The sequence below is a fragment of the Armigeres subalbatus genome, chromosome 1, assembly GCF_024139115.2.
Source record: "Armigeres subalbatus isolate Guangzhou_Male chromosome 1, GZ_Asu_2, whole genome shotgun sequence".
Taxonomy (NCBI): Eukaryota; Metazoa; Arthropoda; class Insecta; order Diptera; family Culicidae; genus Armigeres; species Armigeres subalbatus.
Window position 1 is genome coordinate 306,931,745 of NC_085139.1, and position 12,910 is coordinate 306,944,654.

Genomic DNA, 12,910 nt, shown 5'->3' on the forward strand with positions numbered 1-12,910 from the left:
TTTTAGCTGATTTACTCGCAACTAGTTGCATTCAACATAGAATCTTGTCCAATTGTTTCGTATTGAAAACTGGACAGATTCGACTATGGGTTTCGAAGTTATGGCCAAAATTCATTTTTTACATGAGAAACACATACAAAATTCTCAGAAAAAACGGAGTAGGCCATGCTCACGGATAGAAGTGTTTCTATTTTGTGACAGGATTTTTTTTGCTGTATTTTGGCTTGTGCCTTTTCAACGGAAGCCCCAGTTTTATGTGATTTTTTCGCTTGTGATTCCAATTTTGTTGCTAATGTTTTGGGGCAGTACATCAGTGCTTTTCAAGAATTACTGAGCACAAAACTTAGGTGTCATAACATCGCTTTCCGAAGATGAAACGGCGTTTGGAGCTGGAACACACGACCCGCTGGTATTAGCAGAACTTCCAACACACCATCGAAGACGAGCTCTACGTTATATTTGTATATGGAACCGGCCGATTGGCGTTCAAATTTGGCCAGCACAGCAGTTACGGTCACGGAAAGCAACATTTACGGAAAAGAGCTGGTCGCTATGGTGCTCTGGATAATATTAGACGATGAGTAAGCCTCCATACAAGGTAAGATCTCCTCGGAAGGGAGCGGTTATTGCTTTCTGCGTAAATCCGCGTATATCAAGGTGAGTATCATTTATTCTTTTGTTGCAGTATTCACACTTTATTCATTTTACCACACAAGAACATGATTCTAAAATTAGATTAGGTTATGATAACACAGAAACAGTTAACAATGTTAATTGTGGTAACATCCCTCAATATTTGGTTGCGAAATACGTTCGCTTAGTTTTTTTCGCACCCAATCAGCCAATGGATGGAGGCTATCCAGATCTGAAACTTACACCATCTATTCAAAGTTGCTTTCCGGTTATCTCACTACCCTTGTTTTAGTTCAATGGTTTCTCCGCATCACTTCTTAATTGACCGAAAATTGAACAAAAAAAATCAGTGATTGTTCCTCAACTCAGTAACTATGAATATGCTTTCGAAATACATTTTGTTTATTAAATAATTCCATTTTTTTTTTCCAAGTGTTCAACTATTTCATGGTTACATAAAGTCTAATATTCTGTTTACTTTCATGTAGAATCGAGTTCTATATTTTTTTTTTCCTTCACAATGTTTCGAGAGGCTTGCACACCATATTTTTCTATAGATTCAGGCACTGTTAGAATTATTGTCATATCAAAAAAGTTGCATAGATGTTTTTCCAACTAACTGTACCTCACTATAAACTAGTTTTATCTAGTTTTATGGAAACATTTCCAAACATTTGTAATGGAAATAATATACTTAGTAACATCAAAATTCCGATTACATTTTGTTATATCTTACTTCACGTAAGAAGGAAGTTATGTATTAAAGAAATTGAAAATTTTACGTTTCTATAGACATAGTTGTATTTGAGTTGGAAGGTTGGAATAGGCAATTATCTCATTTCAATATATTTCATTCAACTGACGTTACTACCAACATCATTTGAGAAAAATAGCACAATCGTCGTTCCAAAAATCAAGGTCAGATAAAATTTTAACCATCCCTATTATGAAAAAGGTGATAATACGGTGCCTGATTGAACCACCATATATTACAAGGTGTATGAAGCTACAGAAAATATTTACAAGCATATTGCCTTCAGTGAACTTGCTAACCCTTAAATGCGCAATGTTGTTTTAAAACAACAAACCGAAAGTACGTTTAATGTGAATTAATATAATGGTTATTTACGTTGAGAATATTTCCGACGATTTCCAAAAAATCGCCTTGCGCCTTTAAGGGTTTGAAAAAAATGTAAACCATACAGGAAACATGTCTGATAATGAACTATGATGGTGCTATGATGTTCTAGAATTTGTAGCATTTATTAGATTCTACCTTCTTCATATATAATTTTCTTCATGCGAAATTGATAAAACTTACTATTTTTTGTGCTTCTGCCTGTCGTAATCAGGCGGGTTTGCTTCTGCTACGACAATAGAGGCTTGTCTGCAGCCGTTTGATCATTTATTCATCCACTTAGAATTCATTTGTTGATCAAAATCATTATCATATCAGGGGGGAAGGGGAATTTAATTTCTTTTTGCTCTTTTTTCGTTTCAGAGAGCGAGCAAAGGCGCTTAAACCTAGGCTATTAGCCAGGGCAAGGCTAATACCTTCGCCCCATCCGAGGAAAATCATCGGCAAGGATAATGGAGTGACATAAATTTCTTAGCAAAGTCACTTCCAACGTATTTCCACAAATTTTCTATCATTTGCTTATAATGATACTCCTAAACCACATACCCTACCCACCATCCAATTCCTTGACATCTATGAGGGCGTCGGTGAGTCGCTGGCTTCTCGTTAAGTAGATGTCATATCATCATTTCCTTCCCTTTCCTAGTAACGGAGAAGATGGGCGTGGCCGGCAATGATAGCTTTCATGTTTTATCATTTTGGACCCCCGATTGGATTTCCATTGAATCCCAAATGGAAATCCATAAGCAATTGGGGTAAGAAAGGTAAAGAATATACATGACAACTATCAGTATGCAATCTACGAAATACTCCGTTACAACGCAACGCAACGCAACGAGAAACACATACAAAATTCTCACTCATTTTTCAGGCACTTATCTTTAACGGATTTTCGTATTGAAAATTGGCGGAATAGGACTATGGGATTTTTTATAAAAAAAAACTCTCATTTTTAGTCACTTACCTTCAGCCGATTTGCTCGCAACAAGTTGCATTCGATGCAACCATTGTTTCCTGTTGAAAATTGGCCGGATCGGACTATGGGCTCAGAAGTTATGGCCAAAATACTTTTTTTCACTGAAAGTGCGTAGAAATTACTCACTCGAAAGAAACGAGAAAGGCACCATCACCGCTAGGTGGCTTAATCTGGGTTTTTTTTATCTATTGGAGGCTGCTGTTCTATTATAAAGGAGGCTTCCACTGCCGTAATCTGACAAAGTGACGTATACGCCATTTTTCAAAAATGGTGTTAACGAGTACTACTCATCGCGCTCTTTAACAGAAAAATGGAAAACATGGATGTTGTAAAATGGCTGTTACGTCAGTTTTCCAGATTACGGCAGTCCAGATCTCTCAAAAGATGACTTTTGGGTCTCTTGAAGGAGGCTTTCGGGTCTCTGGAAAGAAGGCTTCCGGGCCTCTTGAAGGAGTATTCCTGGCCTCTTGAAAGGAGGCTTCCGAATCTCTAGAAAGGAGGCTTTCGGGTCTTTAGAAAGGAAGCTTTCGGGTCTTTAGAAAGAAGGAGGATTCCGGGGCTCTTGAAACGAGGATTCCGGGCCTATTGAAACGAGGATTCTGGGTCTTTTGAAAGAAGTTTTCCGGACTTCTTGAAAGTAAACTTCCGGGCCTCTTGAAAGGAGGCTTCCGGTTCTGAGATGGCCTTTGGGCATCTTAAGGGGGCTTTCGGGCCTCTTGAAAGGAGGTTTCCGGGCCTCTTGAAAAGAGGATTTCAGGCTTCTTGAAACGAGGTTTCCGGGCATATTGAAACAAGGATTCTAGGTCTTTTGCAAGAAGGTTTCCGGGTCTCTAGAAATTAAGCTTCGGGGCTCTTGAAAGAAGGCTTCCAGGCCTCTTGTAAGTAAACATCCGGGCCTCTTGAAATGAGGCTTCCGAATCTAAGGAGGCTTTTGGGCCTCTTAATGGTAGCTTTCGGGCCTCTTGAAAGGAGGATTTCGGGCCTCTTGAAAGAAGGTTTCTCAAGTAGCAAACATGTTTTAGAGATGTTACAGTAACTCATATGTAACCAAATTTGGTCACATTTAAGTTGCAGCAACCAAATCAGTGTCATTTTCCCAAATCATGGTAATGACCCAGTGCAGCGTTCTAGCCAGTGCCAGTGCCACCGTATTTAAATAGCTCTCCTGGAAGTTGACGTTCGTTGACGCTCACGCTCGTTCGTAAGAAGGTTCCCGTTTATGTCCTTACATATATCAAGTTGTTGCAAGTGAGGTTTCTAAGCCAAGTTACAACTGTTGCATTCGTATATTACGAGGATAACACGGTGATATTTTTATGTCAGGGAATTGGAGACAATTCCCAAACCGAAAATTGCCTGGACCGGCACCGGGAATCGAACCCAGCCACCCTCAGTTTAGTCTTGCTTTATGGCCGTGCATCTTACCGCTGTACAAAGGAGGGCCGGAGATCATACTACGAGATCTAAAGTTATGGTCAAAACACAATGAGTGTGTCGAATGTGAAAGAAACACCGCTAGGTGCGTTAATCAGGGTTTACTTACTGTCCACTTCTCGCCTCTTATTTCTTGCCACTCATTTCTCACTTTTCACTAATCACTTCTTCTGATTTCTCTTATCTTACTTCTCACTGTTCACTTATCAATTTTCATTTTCCACTTTTCATTTCACACTTCAAACAATTAGGGGAGATATGGTCAATATGCGCCCCCTAAGCAAATATCTTAATTTAACGGTTATTTCATCAGAAAAAAAATGTATTTTCGATTAGACCTGTGCGCCGATTAAAAATTTATCGGCGGCGGCGTGATAGATAATTTTTAGCCAGTTTTTTCATGCATTAGAAATTCTCCGAAATTCTTCTACAAACTGCTCCGTAAATTCCCCCAGGAAGTGCACTAAAAGCTGCTCCAGGAATTCCTCCGGAAGTTTCTCCAGGAATTTCTCCTGAAGTTCCTCCAGGAATTCCTTCGGAAGTTCCTCCAGATATTCCTCCGAAAGTTCCTCCAGGAATTCCTCCGCGAGTCTCTCCAGGAAGTTCCGTCAGCAATTCCTTTGTAAGTTACTCTAGGAATTTCTCCGGAAGTTCCTCCAGGAATTCCACTGCGAGTTTCTCCGCAAGTTCTTCCAGGAACTTCCGGCAATTCATCCAGGAATTCCTCCGGAAGTTCGTCCAGGAATTCCACTGCGAGTTTCTTCGCAAGTTCTTCCAGAAACTCTTCCGGAAGTTCATCCAGGAATTCCTCCGGAAGTTCGTCCAGGAATTCCTCCGCAAGTTCGTCCAAGAATTCCTCCGGAAGTTTCTCCAGGAATTCCTTCCGAAATTCCTCAAGAAATTTGTCCGGAATTTCCTCCACGAATTCCTTCGGAAACGCCTCTAGAATTTCCTCCAGGAATCCTTCTGCAAATTCCTCCAAAAGTTCCTCCAGGATTCCTCCAGTATTTTCTCCGGAAATTCCTCCCCAGTAATTTGTCCGGAAGTTCCTCCGAGAATTCCCTCGGAAGCTCCTCCAGGAACTCTTCCGGTAATTCCTTCAAAAATCCGCCTAGAAAACTCTACAGGCTTTTTCCGGAAATTTCCTTTAAAATTCTCCCGACATATCATAAGGAAATTTTCAAGGAAATTCTCCCGCTTTTTCTTCAGAGACGTCTTTAGAAATTATCCAAGAAATCACTCAAAAATACCTACAAGAATGTCCACAAAGTTCCTTCAAGTACTCTTCCAAAAATAGCTCTATATGTTCCCCTGAAAATTTCTCTAAAAGGATCTTCATAAGAGATATTCATAAGAGATTTTAATGATCCATGCATGAAGTATATCTTTAAGAACTTCCTCGTTTGAAACTCAGAAGAATTTTTTGTATAAATCTATATAATAAAAATGAGTTGAGATTTCCTTCCTGACGATTTAACTCGTGAACGGGTTGACCGATTTGCAAGATTTTTTTCCTGATCGATTCGTCTTGGGATCCGCAAGGTTTGTATATACAAAAAGTTGGAAAATTTGACGGGGTAATGTAAAAAAACATTAGAATACAATTTTGGTCAGCTGTTGAGGAAAACAAAACAAACGCACGGAAATTGATCTACAGTGCGGTGCTGCAAATAGTACATTGTGACATTTGCAACACCCGGGCAAAGCTGGGTTTCTTTCGCTAGTTCTTGAATAAATTTCGTGTGGATTTCCCGAGAGTTTCTGTAAAAATTCTAGAAGTAGACGAAGTAGACGATAGAGAATTTCTAAAAAAGATTGTTGAGTTTCCAAACAATTTTTAAATGAAATTCTGAAATATTTACAGACCGACATATTCTAGTAAGAGCTGCCTAAGAAGTTCTAAGAGCAATTCCTTGAATTCCTGATGCAAAATGGATTTTGTTTGAACAAATATTGTTTCGTTTGACCGAGCATACGTTGTACAACAAGGGATCTAGTGGTTCCCCAATAAACAATTCAGGCTGATCCCATTTAATTCCACCACTTAATTGTACCTTGACAGATACGTATTTCGATCTCAACAGTAAGTGTGGGGTTTGATTAAAATGCCTTCATCGTGTGTCAATCGGCGAGCAGCAAGCCATGATTTTGCCTCTTTCAGTCAGACCTCCGCGGCGTGCACACGCATCCACGAGGAGTCACCGTCAAAACTTCATTCCGGCTATTGCAGGTTCGTGTCCTGTCACGGTCGCCAAAATCACAAGACGCGTCTCGAAGACCGTCGGAAAATGGTTTGTGGTTTGCTAAATCACAAGACGCGTCTCGAAGACCGTCGGAAAATAGTTTGTGGTTTGCTAAATCACAAGACGCGTCTCGAAGACCGTCGGAAAATGGTTTGTGGTTTACTAAATCACAAGACGCGTCTCGAAGACCGTCGGAAAATAATTTGTGGTTTACTGAATCACAAGACGCGTCTCGAAGACCGTCGGAAAATAGTTTGTGGTTTGCTAAATCACAAAACGCGTCTCGAAGACCGTCGGAAAATGGTTTGTGATTTGCTAAATCACAAGACGCGTCTCGAAGACCGTCGGAAAATGGTTTGTGGTTTGCTAAATCACAAGACGCGTCTCGAAGACCGTCGGAAAATGGTTTGTGGTTTGCTAAATCACAAGACGCGTCTCGAAGACCGTCGGAAAATGGTTTGTGGTTTGCTAAATCACATGACGCGTCTCGAAGACCGTCGGAAAATGGTTTGTGGTTTGCTAAACCACAAGACGCGTCTCGAAGACCGTCGGAAAATAGTTTGTGGTTTGCTAAATCACAAGACGCGTCTCGAAGACCGTCGGAAAATGGTTTGTGGTTTGCTAAACCACAAGACGCGTCTCGAAGACCGTCGGAAAATAGTTTGTGGTTTGCTAAATCACAAGACGCGTCTCGAAGACCGTCGGAAAATGGTTTGTGGTTTGCTAAATCACAAGACGCGTCTCGAAGACCGTCGGAAAATGGTTTGTGGTTTGCTAAATCACAAGACGCGTCTCGAAGACCGTCGGAAAATGGTTTGTGGTTTGCTAAATCACAAGACGCGTCTCGAAGACCGTCGGAAAATGGTTTGTGGTTTGCTAAATCACATGACGCGTCTCGAAGACCGTCGGAAAATGGTTTGTGGTTTGCTAAACAACAAGACGCGTCTCGAAGACCGTCGGAAAATAGTTTGTGGTTTGCTAAATCACAATACGCGTCTCGAAGACCGTCGGAAAATGGTTTGTGGTTTGCTAAACCACAACACGCGTCTCAAAGACCGTCGGAAAATGGTTTGTGGTTTGCTAAACCACAAGACGCGTCTCGAAGACCGTCGGAAAATGATTTGTGGTTTGCTAAATCACATGACGCGTTTGGATAAGGTTTTGATCAGGATTGGATTTGGATTAGGTTTTGATCTGGATTGGATTTGGATTAGGTTTTGATCTGGATTGGATTTGGATTAGGTTTTGATCTGGATTGGATTTGGATTAGGTTTTGATCTGGATTGGATTTGGATTAGGTTTTGATCTGGATTGGATTTGGATTAGGTTTTGATCTGGATTGGATTTGGATTAGGTTTTGATCTGGATTGGATTTGGATTAGGTTTTGATCTGGATTGGATTTGGATTAGGTTTTGATCTGGATTGGATTTGGATTAGGTTTTGATCTGGATTGGATTTGGATTAGGTTTTGATCTGGATTGGATTTGGATTAGGTTTTGATCTGGATTGGATTTGGATTAGGTTTTGATCTGGATTAGGTTTTGATCTGGATTGGATTTGGATTGGATTTGGATTAGGTTTTGGGATTGGATTTGGATTTGATCTGGATTGGATTTGGATTGGATTGGATTTGGATTAGGTTTTGATCTGGATTGGATTTGGATTAGGTTTTGATCTGGAGTTTTGATCTGGAGTTTTGATCTGGAGTTTTGATCTGGAGTTTTGATCTGGAGTTTTGATCTGGAGTTTTGATCTGGAGTTTTGATCTGGAGTTTTGATCTGGAGTTTTGATCTGGAGTTTTGATCTGGATTGGATTTGGATTAGGTTTGATCTGGATTGGATTTGGGTTAGGTTTTGATCTGGATTGGATTTGGGTTGGGTTTGATCTGGATTGGTCTGGATTAGGTTTTGATCTGGATTAGGTTTTGATCTGGATTAGGTTTTGATCTGGATTAGGTTTTGATCTGGATTAGGTTTTGATCTGGATTAGGTTTTGATCTGGATTAGGTTTTGATCTGGATTAGGTTTTGATCTGGATTGGATTTGGATTAGGTTTTGATCTGGATTGGATTTGGATTAGGTTTTGATCTGGATTAGGTTTTGATCTGGATTAGGTTTTGATCTGGATTAGGTTTTGATTTGGATTAGGTTTTGATTTGGATTGGATTTGGATTGGATTTGGATTGGATTTGGATTAGGTTTTGATCTGGATTGGATTTGGATTAGGTTTTGATCTGGATTGGATTTGGATTAGGTTTTGATCTGGATTGGATTTGGATTAGGTTTTGATCTGGATTGGATTTGGATTAGGTTTTGATCTGGATTGGATTTGGATTGGATTTGGATTAGGTTTTGATCTGGATTGGATTTGGATTAGGTTTTGATTGGGTTTGGATTTGGATTGGATTTGGATTAGGTTTTGATCTGGATTGGATTTGGATTGGATTTGGATTAGGTTTTGATCTGGATTGGATTTGGATTGGATTTGGATTAGGTTTTGATCTGGATTGGATTTGGATTAGGTTTTGATCTGGATTGGTTTTGGATTGGATTGGATTAGGTTTGATCTGGATTGGTTTGGATTGGTTTGGATTAGGTTTTGATCTGGATTGGTTTGGATTGGTTTGGATTAGGTTTTGATCTGGATTGGTTTGGATTGGGTTTGATCTGGATTGGATTTGGATTAGGTTTTGATCAGGATTGGATTTGGATTAGGTTTTGATCTGGATTGGATTTGGATTGGATTTGGATTAGGTTTTGATCTGGATTGGATTTGGATTAGGTTTTGATCTGGATTGGATTTGGATTAGGTTTTGATCTGGATTGGATTTGGATTGGATTTGGATTGGATTTGGATTGGATTTGGATTGGATTTGGATTGGATTTGGATTGGATTTGGTTTGGATTTGGTTTGGATTTGGATTGGTTTGGATTAGGTTTTGATCTGGATTGGTTTGGATTGGGTTTGATCTGGATTGGATTTGGATTAGGTTTTGATTTGGATTGGATTTGGATTAGGTTTTGATCTGGATTGGATTTGGATTGGATTTGGATTAGGTTTTGATCTGGATTGGATTAGGTTTTGATCTGGATTGGATTTGGATTGGATTTGGATTAGGTTTTGATCTGGATTGGATTAGGTTTTGATCTGGATTGGATTTGGATTGGATTTGGATTAGGTTTTGATCTGGATTGGATTTGGATTGGATTTGGATTAGGTTTTGATCTGGATTGGATTTGGATTAGGTTTTGATCTGGATTGGATTTGGATTAGGTTTTGATCTGGATTAGGTTTTGATCTGGATTAGGTTTTGATCTGGATTAGGTTTTGATCTGGATTAGGTTTTGATCTGGATTAGGTTTTGATCTGGATTAGGTTTGGGTTGGGTTTTGATCTGGATTGGTTTGGGTTGGGTTTTGATCTGGATTGGATTTGGATTAGGTTTTGATCTGGATTGGTTTGGATTGGGTTTTGATCTGGATTGGATTTGGATTGGGTTTTGATCTGGATTGGTTTGGATTAGGTTTGATCTGGATTGGATTTGGATTGGGTTTTGATCTGGATTGGTTTGGATTGGGTTTGATCTGGATTGGTTTGGATTGGGTTTGATCTGGATTGGTTTGGATTGGGTTTGATCTGGATTGGTTTGGATTGGGTTTTGATCTGGATTGGTTTGGATTGGGTTTTGATCTAGATTGGTTTGGATTAGGTTTTGATCTGGATTGGTTTGGATGGGTTTGATCTGGATTGGTTTGGATTGGGTTTGATCTGGATTGGTTTGGATTAGGTTTTGATCTGGATTGGATTTGGATTGGGTTTTGATCTGGATTGGTTTGGATTAGGTTTTGATCTGGATTGGTTTGGATTAGGTTTTGATCTGGATTGGTTTGGATTAGGTTTGATCTGGATTGGTTTGGATTGGGTTTGATCTGGATTGGATTTGGATTAGGTTTTGATCTGGATTAGGTTTGGATTTGGATTAGGTTTTGATCTGGATTGGATTTGGATTAGGTTTTGATTTGGATTAGGTTTTGATTTGGATTAGGTTTTGATTTGGATTAGGTTTTGATTTGGATTAGGTTTTGATTTGGATTAGGTTTTGATTTGGATTAGGTTTTGATTTGGATTAGGTTTTGATTTGGATTAGGTTTTGATTTGGATTAGGTTTTGATTGGGTTTGATCTGGATTGGTTTGGATTGGGTTTGATCTGGATTGGTTTGGATTAGGTTTTGATCTGGATTGGAATTGGATTGGGTTTTGATCTGGATTGGATTTGGATTAGGTGTTGATCTGGATTGGATGTGGATTAGGTTTTGATCTGGATTGGATTTGGATTAGGTTTTGATCTGGATTGGATTTGGATTAGGTTTTGATCTGGATTGGATTTGGATTAGGTTTTGATCTGGATTGGATTTGGATTAGGTTTTGATCTGGATTGGATTTGGATTAGGTTTTGATCTGGATTGGATTTGGATTGGATTTTGTAGTAGTAGTAGTAGTAGTAGTAGTAGTAGTAGTAGTAGTAGTAGTAGTAGTAGTAGTAGTAGTAGTAGTAGTAGTAGTAGTAGTGGTGATGATGGTAGGTGGTGGTGGTAATAGTAGTAGTAGTGAATAGTGTAGTAGTAGTGGTGGTGGTGGTGGTGGTAGGTGGTGGTGGTGGTAGGTGGTGGTGATAGTGGTGGTGGTGGTGGTGGTGGTGGTGGTGGTGGTGGTGCTGAGTGGTGGTGGTGGTGGTGGTGGTGGTGGTGGTGGTGGTGGTGGTGGTGGTGGTGGTGGTGGTGGTGGTGGTGGTGGTGGTGAGGTGGTGGTGGTGGTGGTGGTGGTGGTGGTGGTGGTGGTGGTGGTGGTGGTGGTGGTGGTGGTGGTGGTGGTGGTGGTGGTGGTGGTGGTGGTGGTGGTGGTGGTGGTGGTGGTGGTGGTGGTGGTGGTGGTGGTTGGTGGTGGTGGTGGTGGTGGTGGTGGTGGTGGTGGTGGTGGTGGTGGTGGTGGTGGTGGTGGTGAGGTGGTGGTGGTGGTGGTGGTGGTGGTGGTGGTGGTGGTGGTGGTGGTGGTGGTGGTGGTGGTGGTGGTGGTGGTGGTGGTGGTGGTGGTGGTGGTGGTTGGTGGTGGTGGTGGTGGTGTAGGTGGTGGTGGTGGTGATGATGTGGTGTTGTGGTGGTGGTGGTGGTGGTGGTGATGATGATGGTGGTGATGGTAGGTGATTGGTGGTGGTGGTGGTGGTGGTGATGGTGGTGGTGGTGGTGGTGGTGATGATGATGATGGTAGTAGTGGTGATGATGATGATGATGATGGTGATAGTAGTAGTGATGATGATGATGATAGTAGTGATGATGATGTAGTAGTAGTAGTAGTAGTAGTAGTAGTAGTAGTAGGTCATCCTCATTCTGCACCAAATAGCGTTCGCACAATGACCCTAAAGTCTTTTCTGCAAAGGCCATTTCAATTCTGACAACATTTTGCCTTTCCCGATCAATCCAAATCCAAATAAGATTCTTTTCATTTAAAAACTGAAAACAAAATTCTATCCAAATTTAGTCCTAAACAACTTCAATTGAACCGGGAACTCAAATCAGTTCTCATCAGATTTCAACCAAATCCAATTTTTTCCATTTAAATCCATTCCCAATTCATCCAAATCCGATTGAAATTCATTCCATATCCAGATTCAATTCCTATCCAAGAACATTTAAAATCTAATTGAAATTAAAGCCAAATCTAATCTATTCCAATCCCGCCAAAATTGATTCGATATTTGTCCCAAATTCAATCACCACCAAATCTAATCTAATTCAATTTTAATCCAATCCACAAATTTGAAGTTTTTTGGTCTTTTTGGATTTTAATAGAAATACATTGTAGTAGCTAAATTATTTATAATACTACACGAATTCTACACAAACGCATTCAAATCCTATTCGAATCTGATCGAAATTCGTAGCCACGTGCCAGTTTGATCTATGATTACACTGTTTTAGCTATCCGAGCTCTTGAATGGCAATTTCTGTGTGACCGCACAATTATTGGGCTGTCTGGTGAGTCATCAGCGCATGTTTGCAACATGGGAAACGACTCTATCAAAGTCAGCCCCAATTTGCAGTTGCAATCCCAGATTATTCGCCACAGGTTTTGATGGAGCAAAGCTGAGCGAAAAAGCAACTTACGTACCAATACCATATGGTGAGAAATTGGCAACCAGCGAGAGAAGTGAGCGAGCATATTGCTGTGCCCTAAACCAAGCACCTTTGGCAGAGCCTCGTCGCGGCGATCGCGATCTGCTCTCTGCATGGAGGGTAACAACGCGAATCGCTAAAGTTTCGCGATCCGATCAACAAAACAAACATGTGGTGAGCCGCGGCTTGAATGCGAGCGAGTTGCGAATTCACGAAGAGCGAACCAAGCGAACGTACCGCGAGAAAAAAAAAAGTTGGAGAGCGCGAGAGTGCCACCTATCGGGAGGCTGCTGGCTCCGTCGCCTGCCTTCC

General features: G+C 40.7%; 1 protein-coding gene across 1 annotated transcript in view; it reads left to right on the forward strand.

Moving 5' to 3' along the window:
• Positions 1–12,910, forward strand: part of LOC134207880 (partitioning defective 3 homolog) — a 449,770-nt gene that overhangs the window by 381,406 nt on the left and 55,454 nt on the right. The window lies entirely within an intron of this gene.